This window comes from Lycorma delicatula, chromosome 1 (assembly GCF_047948215.1).
Source record: "Lycorma delicatula isolate Av1 chromosome 1, ASM4794821v1, whole genome shotgun sequence".
Lineage (NCBI taxonomy): Eukaryota > Metazoa > Arthropoda > Insecta > Hemiptera > Fulgoridae > Lycorma > Lycorma delicatula.
The window spans coordinates 379,239,455-379,249,544 of record NC_134455.1 but is presented as its reverse complement, the minus strand read 5'-3'; positions in this window follow the sequence as shown (position 1 = coordinate 379,249,544).

Here is a 10,090-nt window from a genome sequence, read left to right as displayed (position 1 = left end):
TGGCCTATTCGCAGCAATAATTTTATCAGTATTTACCGAGAGATCTAACACAGTCTATAGTGCTCATTTTCCAGCACAGGCCTCCCTTATATTCATAACAAGGACACTGCTTCCTGTCATCTACGAGTCCTAATTTCAACGCGAACGCCTGATGAACAGTGTTTAATGTAAGATCGAGGTGATGCAGATTTCCTTGTCAGCCAGACTGGCGCACTCAGTTATAAAATGATCAATTGTCTCCGATAATTGGTGACACATCCCACACTCATCACTGATTTTCTATGAACTGCTTGTAATTGTTCATCGCAACGATCTTATCCTGGATGGCATGTAAAAACCTTCAGTTTCTCTAAATAGAAGTCCGTCCCTCAGCCAACGCGTTTATGCGACCTTATTAGCATTTTCGTGGGAATGAACAAATCTACCGTGGAGCGCCTTAGATTTCCATGCTTGGATCCTATGTCTAGTTGTAATGATACTATGTAGAAATTGTCAACATTCAGATTTAGAAGGGAGTAACCCTTGTCAGATACAACTACTGCTTTGTGTTATGATGATGTTTCAGATCTGGAGAGAAAATATCACTTCATTGAAGCAATGTGTCTGTTAAAAAGTGATTTTAGGTCGAGGAGGCCTCTATCATTTTCTTTAAGAGATATTTAGACATTTGACTTCGGATTTAGGGTGATGCATTCTGTATTTTGTCGGCGATGCGCGTACAAAGATGTTCATGTTTCAAGATATCTGGGACCAATAAACATCTCCTAACAAGTATATGAGAACATTGTTATTATTATTAAATGCTGGCTTAATATTTTTTTTTTATTTTAATAAATTACAATTGCTTCTAAGAATTTTATGAAAATTTCAGTACAATTTTTATTTTTACATTAAACCACTTAACTTTTCCGTGAATGAAAAATTATTTTTAAGTATGTTGTGCAATATTATACGTATGTATATATATTTTTTTTCCAAGATTATATCCAGAGGTCGTATGTATTAAAGTATACAATTGCATGTGTTGGCATCACTGATCAATTTGTGGGAAAGCGTTGTTAGGAAGAGATGTTGTATATGTTCTAATTTTATTATTGTGTATTTGTTGGTGTTTACTTTGTTTATCTGACTAAGTAAGTAATGTTATGCTATTCAAATATAAATCAATAGAATTTAAGTTTGAATTTTTTGTATTGATCAATTATTGGTGTGAACTTTAACCAGTCATGTAAATTGTTCTAATTTTAACCCACCGGTCTGGTCTAGTGGTTAACGCGTCTACAAAGGTTGGCCTTATATATATATTCACACACACACACATAATTTGAAATGTAGAACAAAGATGTGTGTAAACAAAGATTTACAAACCAATATTATCAATCTATTTCACTGACATATAATAAAAAGAACTTCAGTGAACCTATGCTTATTGACATCTATATATTTAAACAAGCTTGCATTGTTTTTTGAATTCTGCTTAATCTGAATAATGTTAGTATTTTTCCCTATTTTTGGTAACCTTTATTATTGTGGGCATGTTGAAAAAAATGTGTATTCTAAAATGGGGCATACAAATTAGAAAAAGTTTTTCGAAAACAAGAGTGTGGGCTGGTGGTTTAGCTTGTAATGGAATTTATTATTACCTTTTTGTATAGTTTTTGGTGGGGATTCCTCCATTAAATCCAAAATGGCAGCTTCCAACTCGTGATGTTTTGTAGTAAACTTAATTAAACATTTTTATTAAATAAGTAAGTTATTTGTATATTTTTAGTCACAGGAACCAAGTGGTATAGTGAGTGTTCAAATCTTATAACTGGGCGATCTTTAGTTCTAGTTTTCATGATGTCTTTTTTTTTTTTAACTTATTATTTAAATAAAAGACATGAAATAATGTTAGGTAAATATATTAATAAGAAATAGCAAGGTGATCAGGATGCAGAAAAAATATTTTTTTAAATTTAATTAAAAATTCATGTTCAGAGTAATTATTTAATAGTGCCATCACAAATGAATCAATATCAAATATAACCTCATTCAAGCCACTATAAAACATAAAGAACAGTCATTAAGGAATTATAAGAAAGCTGTCTATGAGAGGTGTTTGGAAGAGTCTGTTTAGTAATGTTGTTAAGTGTTTGATTTAATTCAGTAATATTTTGAAAGGATTTTGTTTGTCAAAGGTAAGAAGGAAATACCTTTGTCGTTATTTCATTCTGTTTCATCTGTTGTTTTCATGATTGTTTCTGTAATTTGCTGCAGTAAAATTAACCCTTGCTACCTTGTTATTTAATTTCTGGCTGATTTTGCATATTTTGATTTAATTATTTTGTTTGGATTTTTCAGTTCAAGTTGCTAGATTTTGAATTGAATTGTTACCTTGGCTTCTTGGTAGTTTAATGATCTTTTAAAGTACTTGCTGGAATTTTGGAATTGTCTTTGCTGTTGTGGCCTACTTTTCTATTTTTACCCTAAATCAAAGACTGTACAATTGCTATTTGGTATGTATGGTAAATTTTAAATTGTATTTATTTATTTAATTGATATAGACAGGCATGAAACCCGTGAATACAAAATCATATTAAAAAAAACCAACATAATTTCATAACAAAATTATCATTCATAAGTTAGAATAGCTCTTGATAAGGTTAAGGTGGTATTAAGTGTACTTTACATAGTATTGGTAGCATAGTAATATAGATAATCTATGTGAGTTGATTTGACCATGAAAATTTTGAAAATGATACCAAGCAATGTAGTTAATATGAAAGTTAAAAAACCAATAAATTAGGATAGTCAAAATAATTACTAAAAATTTTAGTAGCAAATATTAAATCTGTCCTGATCTGAAATCACTCAATTCTTGGTATTTTTAACAAATTAAAAATATGAATAAAGTTATGATTGGTAATGTGCATAGAATCACTAATTTTATATGCAGCACATGCAAGAAAGATTCTATGTGGTATTTCAGGTAATTTTAATTGCAAGTCAGCAAAAGGTCACCATACAACAGAGTTTATTAATTTTAATTTAGTACTTCATAAATGCATGACCTAAAATTTGTAGAGAATCTCTTAATAAAATTTATCATTTTTAGTGACTTACAGTATTACCAGTTTATTCATTGAAGGATAACTTGCTATCAAAACATACAGCTAAGTCTTTAATAGAAGATACCTTTGGTATTGCAGTATTATTTTATATTATTCAGCTGCACAATTATATCAACATTTTGAAACCTTCCAAATTGAATATGAAATTAATTTTTTTAAAGTTAGCAGAAATACTATTTTTGCTGACAGTTCAAGTTAATTGGAAGTAATTGAATCTCAACTAGATTTGTAATCGGCTTAAACAATTTCATATATCATGTGCAAAAAATAAAAAAAATGCGAATAGCATATGAATAAACAGTAATTTATAAATACATTGAAAATTTGAGAACACAAATGCATGCCTTGTCTTAATCCCATATCTAACATAAATAGGCTTAGAAATAAAATTATCAATTTCAACATAAGGAATTCTGTTTGTACGAAATGGATGTATCCAAGACAACAATTTAGTATAAAATCCACACGCAGCAAGTTTTTTAATAAGTAATTTGATATTACTACACCAATGTCACAACGAAAATCAGTATAAAATGCATCAAGATATTAAAGAATGATTGAAGAGCTTAGTTAATACAAAAAATAAATTGTAGCAAAATCTTAATTATTCTTCAACGAAATTGTATGTTTTTGTAGCAATGTAAGTTTATTGTTTAGTGTGGTTAAGCAACAGCTGTGGTATCTGTTCTAATAATTCTCTTGGAAAAATGAACCTGCAGATCATCATTTTCAAGGCTAATATCTACCACTTCTATCCACCATTGATATTCATACACACAAGTAATAGAGTTCTCTAAGTGAAAGTGGTGCAATACTTGACAGCAGATGATCTTCTTAGTCCTTGGAGTCTGAAGTAAACTTACATCTTACAATGCCTTTTGTCACAAAAACATATTTATGGTAGCTTCTAATACCTTAATTTTTAATTAATTTTGATGTAAGTGATACACCCAAAATGCTACAACCAGCATCCAATTGTTCAATTTTGTGATATGGGGCAATATATTGCTCTTAGTCTTTACATTCGTATAGTTTTTTGTTCTGCTGAGAAAAAATACTGTTGAAACAGTTAACACAAAGAGACTTTCCCGGTACTAAATTTAAATTTGGAAAAATGTGTTCTTTTAGAACTTGCTCTAATGTTATTTGTCAAGTTTTTCTTAACTGTTTTTTTATGAGTTCTCAAAGGGTTGCAACAGAACTGTCAATGCAGGTGACTGAATGTTGACAAAAACATTTTCATGATATTTACAAACACTAAGTAACATCTGAATTAACATGTAAAAAAATAAGTTATTGGTTTTCATCAGTAAATTCACAAATTTTAATGAGTGCTTTTGGCACTGTACCAGTACAATGTTTTGATACTCTTCATTCACATAAATTCCTATGGGACATTGTTCTTCCATTGTTTTACTTGAAAAATAATGTAAAAATTTAAATAATTTAAAAATTTGCTAATATAATAATGAAAACTTATTTATTTAATAAACACTGACTAATGTCAGACACACCAGTCTGTAACTGCGAAGCTAAATGATGCAACAAGCAGTTTAACAAAAAGCATATTATATTTGTAACTTTTGTCAGAAGTCATTTAATCACAAAAGCAATTTAAAGCAACATCTTAATATTCATACTAAAGACAAAAATTATATTTGTAACTTTTGTCAAAAGTCATTTAATCAGAAAGCCAATTTAAAAATACATCTTAATATTCATACATAAGAGAAGAATTATGTTTGTACCTTTAGTCAGAAGACTTTTAATCAAAATTCTGATTTAAAGTTACATTTAAATGTTCATACCATGGAGAAAAATTATGTTTGCAATTTCTGCCATTAGGTTTTTAATTATCCTTCTTATTTAAAGCAACATCTTAATATTCATACTAAAGACAAAAATTATATTTGTAAATTTTGTCAAGTCATTTAATTTTTAAAATATTTGGGAAGTTCACAAGTGAAACTTCTTGTACAAATCACACATTACATGTGTTTTCTCAAATGCATTTTCACCAATAATGTTGATCTTGAATGGATCTAAAACCACATTCTGATTTTGTATTAAAGTTTACTCGCATATTAAAAACAAATAGGAGGATTCCTAAGCCTGTTGTCAGTATTGACCTCAAAAACTTTATTTTTAATTTTTTATCAACATGTAAAAAAATGACTGCTTCTTTCATATGTCAATTTCTTAAAAATGTTTTCTTATCTTATCTCCTGGTTGTGATTTATTTTCCTCTTTTTGTTACACACTAACGTGCTCATAAACTTGATAATGAACAGAAACTAACATTTTGAAATATATGTCTCAATTTGTTGTTAATATTCCTATTACATTCTCAGATATATTCTATTCACAATAGAAAAAGGTTTTGAAAAGTATAGGAGCTGCAAACTTAAACAATAGATGGCAGAGACTTGAGATGCCAGGTCTCTTACCATACTTTGAAATTTGATCTACTTCTGTACCACTTTAACTCTTTACTGCTATTATTACATTAATGCTATCGTCGGTTCACGGCTGACCAAAACATACAAAGGTGGCTTTTTTGTGGTTTTATATAAAATTTAATGAGATTTCCTGATTGTAGCATGTAAAACATCATATTACTTAATATACATTATTTCAAATATCTATCATTGCATTTAAGAAATAAAATATTCAACATAATGTTTAGAATATATATAAATTAATAAAACTAATTTGATCTAAATATGTGATATATGTATGAAAATTGCAAATGTGTTTTTTGATAAAAAGATTAACATTTTTAATGATTTTTTTTTTCTAATTACCGACTACTAATGAAATTTTTTTACACATAAAATAAACGAATTAATTAAAAATTTAAATAATCGAAAAATCTTCTATGTATTATGAAATTTGAAAATGTCTGATTCTTGAATGAAATGTATTTGTAACAATAAATTGTGATATTTCAAACCTAATTGGAGACAAATATGTATAGAAAAATTTTAAATGAAGAAAAAAATTGCAAGATTTTATTCAAGAACTTCATTTTTGCAACCATTTCTTATGAAGTTATTTGTACTTGCATACATGGTCTCACACTCACTACAGACGTTGAGATGTTTGTTGTCATTGATTGATGGGCACATATGACATTACCTGTGTTTTTTCTGTAGTAATTCAGGTTCGATTTTTCCTTTTTTAATTTTTAATACATTTCTAATAATAAAGTCAGCGATGTTGGAAGTCCAAATTCTTCAAGTCGACGTCTCATATGAGTTAAGGCAACTGATTTTCTTAAATATGTGTCCATATTTTCTGGGCTTATTTTTCATGAACATTCGTAAGGTGCATAGATCCTGAAAACTGACAAGCATCTTGTCTACAATTAGATAATTGGACTGGCAATTGAGAGGAACATTTTAAATAATTTGAAAATATGAGCAGTTTTGTCACCATCTCGTGTACTGGAGTGTACTTTAGTGTCGTTAAAACTAACAGAAATAAAAACCGCTGAAGGGACATTGTTTCCCTGATTTTAACACTTCCAGTTCCATCACTTTCTGTAGATTCCTCACATCTTTTTTACTAGAATTAAATATACCAAATAAATACAGTAGTCCATTAAAGCTTTTAATTCAATATTATCAGTGTGATTAACAAAGGAAGTTGCGGAGCAGTAGTTTTAGTGATAATTTAATAATTTTATGTTCTAATATAATGTATAACATTTCATCAGTAAACAGTAATTCCCAATAATAAATTAAATTAATAGAGATTCAAGTTTTTAGCAGTTCCTTTTATTTGAGAAAGATGAGTCCTAATAACATTAGTTCAGTACTACATTTATAACAATTTTTTTCATAAACAGACTTTCGTCTAATTTCCTCTTCAACAATTTATCGGATACACTCATCGCGTTTTTGTTTTTAATTTCTCATACATTGTCAGGACTTTCTATGTCACATTCACTATCGCTATCATATTCACGGTCCTACAGATCATCAGTTCATTAAGATATCTTCAATTTCATTTTCATTCAAGCTTTTACTACATTCACAAGAGGTACTTATACTCAGTAAACTCATAATTTGTTAAAAATGTAAAAAATACAATGACAATTTTATTACCAAAAAAAAAGTAACATTGCTACTATCATCGGATTGATTGTGAACACTCGTAAAAGGTAAACTAATAAGTTTTCATTGTACATGGCACTATAGCTGGCCTTGAAACACCCTTGAATAGAGTGGACAATGAAATCAGGGAAGTAACAACTGTCATTGCAACATAGCCAACAAAAATATATCTCTCGGGTTAAAAATGACCAGATGACAGCAATTAAGAGTTAAATGTGTATAAATTTGCAATTATTTTGAATTTATGCTTGTAAATTTACCAAAATATTTTTCAAAATATATAATATCAGAAAATATAAAAAAATTACATTTTTTTTTAACACCTAAAAAAATTAAGAATCTTTAAGATTAGATCATACTTTGTTGCTACTGGTATATTCTGATACATTCTTTAAGAAATTTTTTGATATATAATTTAAGAAATATATTTCAGCAATTACATTTATCATTTCTATTTGAATCTTGGCCGATCTTTTGTAAAGGCAAAAAAATCTCTTCTTTACTGTTTATTTTTTCCACACAGAATCTTCCCTTTCTAACCCACCCTGATATATTTCCCAATTTGTTTATTGATGTGCCTCTTCTCTTTGTATTCTCTACAAGTTTTATAAGATTTTAAAGGTTACTAAAAGGAGAAACATTCCTCTGTAATTATTGACTCCACTGTAAATTTTGTCTCCTCTTTTGTGTCAAGGATGAATTGGAGCAGAGTGGCCATTCTGGTAGGATTTTTTTTGTCTTCCAAATATTTTTCACATATATATATTTCACTTTCAAATTGTTACTTAAAAATAACTTGTCACAAAATCTCAGTTAAGTTCATTAACGTACAAAATCAGAAAAGGGGGGTGCATTTTCAAAATATCACTATAACTTAATTATTAAGAAAAATATAGAATTCATTTAAAGTTGTTACTACTCTATCGATAAGGGCCTAAAACTTATATAAGTAAAGTTTTTTGATATCGCCAACCATTGGCCCAGGGTGTGTAAAAATGTAGTTTTGAAGATAAAAAGTTATACCCTCCCTAGGCACAGTCGGCAATCGACTGTCCCTAGGCACAGTAGGTAATCGGTTTAAATTAGTTGTTAGTGCTCTAAACATTACCTAAAACTTCTGTTCTTTAAGAATTTTTGATATGACCTACCCTTACGACAAGGAATGACCAAAATGCTCCTGAAGTTGTAAAAAGATGGGGCATGTTATATGCTAAACATGTGAAACTTTTTTCACATGCAACTATCGTCATATTGAGTAAATTTGAAGTTTTTCTTAACTTTAAGGTGGAAATCTTTTTTTAACACTGATGAAATCTACCTCTGTCTTCCAGCGTGCGGAAGGGATTTTTATTTATTCAAATATTTATTTAATCCCTGGTTCAGATGTTTATTTAAACATTATAAACTGTCTAATATTTTACATTATTCATGCATGTGAAACACCACTGTATATGTTAAACATGTGAGGTGTTTACATGTGCAGTATTCATTCAACCCAGATGTAAGGTTTTTTGAAAACATTTTTTTTTTCAGATGGCTTAGGATTTTTTTAAAAGTATTCAGGATGTTAGGTTGATTTCCCCCAATCAGCTTATTACACAATCTCCTTCTGGACATGGTGCTTCACAAAATTGGTTAACAGATTTGGTTATTGAACTTGTTTCTGGAGTGTAGGGCCATTGATGATGTGTTTTATAGTTTGCTCCAGGTACAAAGCTGAACATACTAAAGCAGTAAACAGCTTGCGAGAATCAATTTTGTTTTTGATCTGCAACTAAATTGGAAGACCAAAAGGTAGTGGAACATAGTTGCTGGCTTCCTTAGATTCTTAGCTCTGCGGAGGATGGCTGAGGGTGTCTGATGCTATTATAGAATAGCAACCTGTGTAGCTAGGGGCCTGCCTGGGTGCTTACTACCTACCAAGGTAGGTGTTTTGGCATGACGTCCCAGTAAGCTTAGATATTTGCTGTTAGGATGAGAATGGATGTTTGGATAAATGTGTGATGAAGCTGCAATATGGGAGGGTGTAGGCATTACCCTGCTTCTGAAAGCAGACCAGAGCAGAGAAAAATAGGGTAAGTTTTCATTAGAAGCTTATTAAATTTGTGAATCTGTTTCTTGATTTTTGAGTAAACAAGAAGACTTGTGAGTAAATTGAATTGCAAGACAGAATTATTTTTGCGATCAACATTTTGTTTTATAACACAAAACGTAATTGGTGTGAGAGTAGTACTTTTGGTGTCTAAAGACTCAACCAAGTAATGATCTGAGTGCACATTCTAATTGAAGTTAGATAAGGGAAGAATTTTTGTGTGAAACCTTCAGTGTTAGAGGAAGGCATGGGGATCACACTTCTGCAAATCTATTTATTTGTTTGAGAGTTCTAAGTTATGGTAGGTGGATCATGGTTGGAAGAAAGCAATGGTAAGTTGTGTAAATACAATGATGGAAGTGTCTGCAGAGGCATTTGCATTGTTGGCTTCCTGACAGAGGCCAGACTGATGACTGTGAAGTGTTAGCTGTTTAAGAGGGTCTAAAAGATGGCCTCTGGTGAAATGGTAAAACCCATAAGGACTAGGAACGGAGGGGGATATGTGGTGACTGGGATTATCACAAGGTGGAGGGGGTCTTCCCCTATGGGGGTCAGGATGTGGTAAAGAGCTTGAGCTGTACTGCAAACCGCTTAAAAAAATAAATGTCACAAATGACTGACAAAGTACACTGCACAACATTGAAATAAATATAGTAAACAGAGAACTAACACTTCTGATAGCCATTAAGTTAAAATAAAATTAATCAAGTACATTTAATTTGGTTTAATAATTAATTTTATTTCATTTCTAATTTTTACATTTTTCA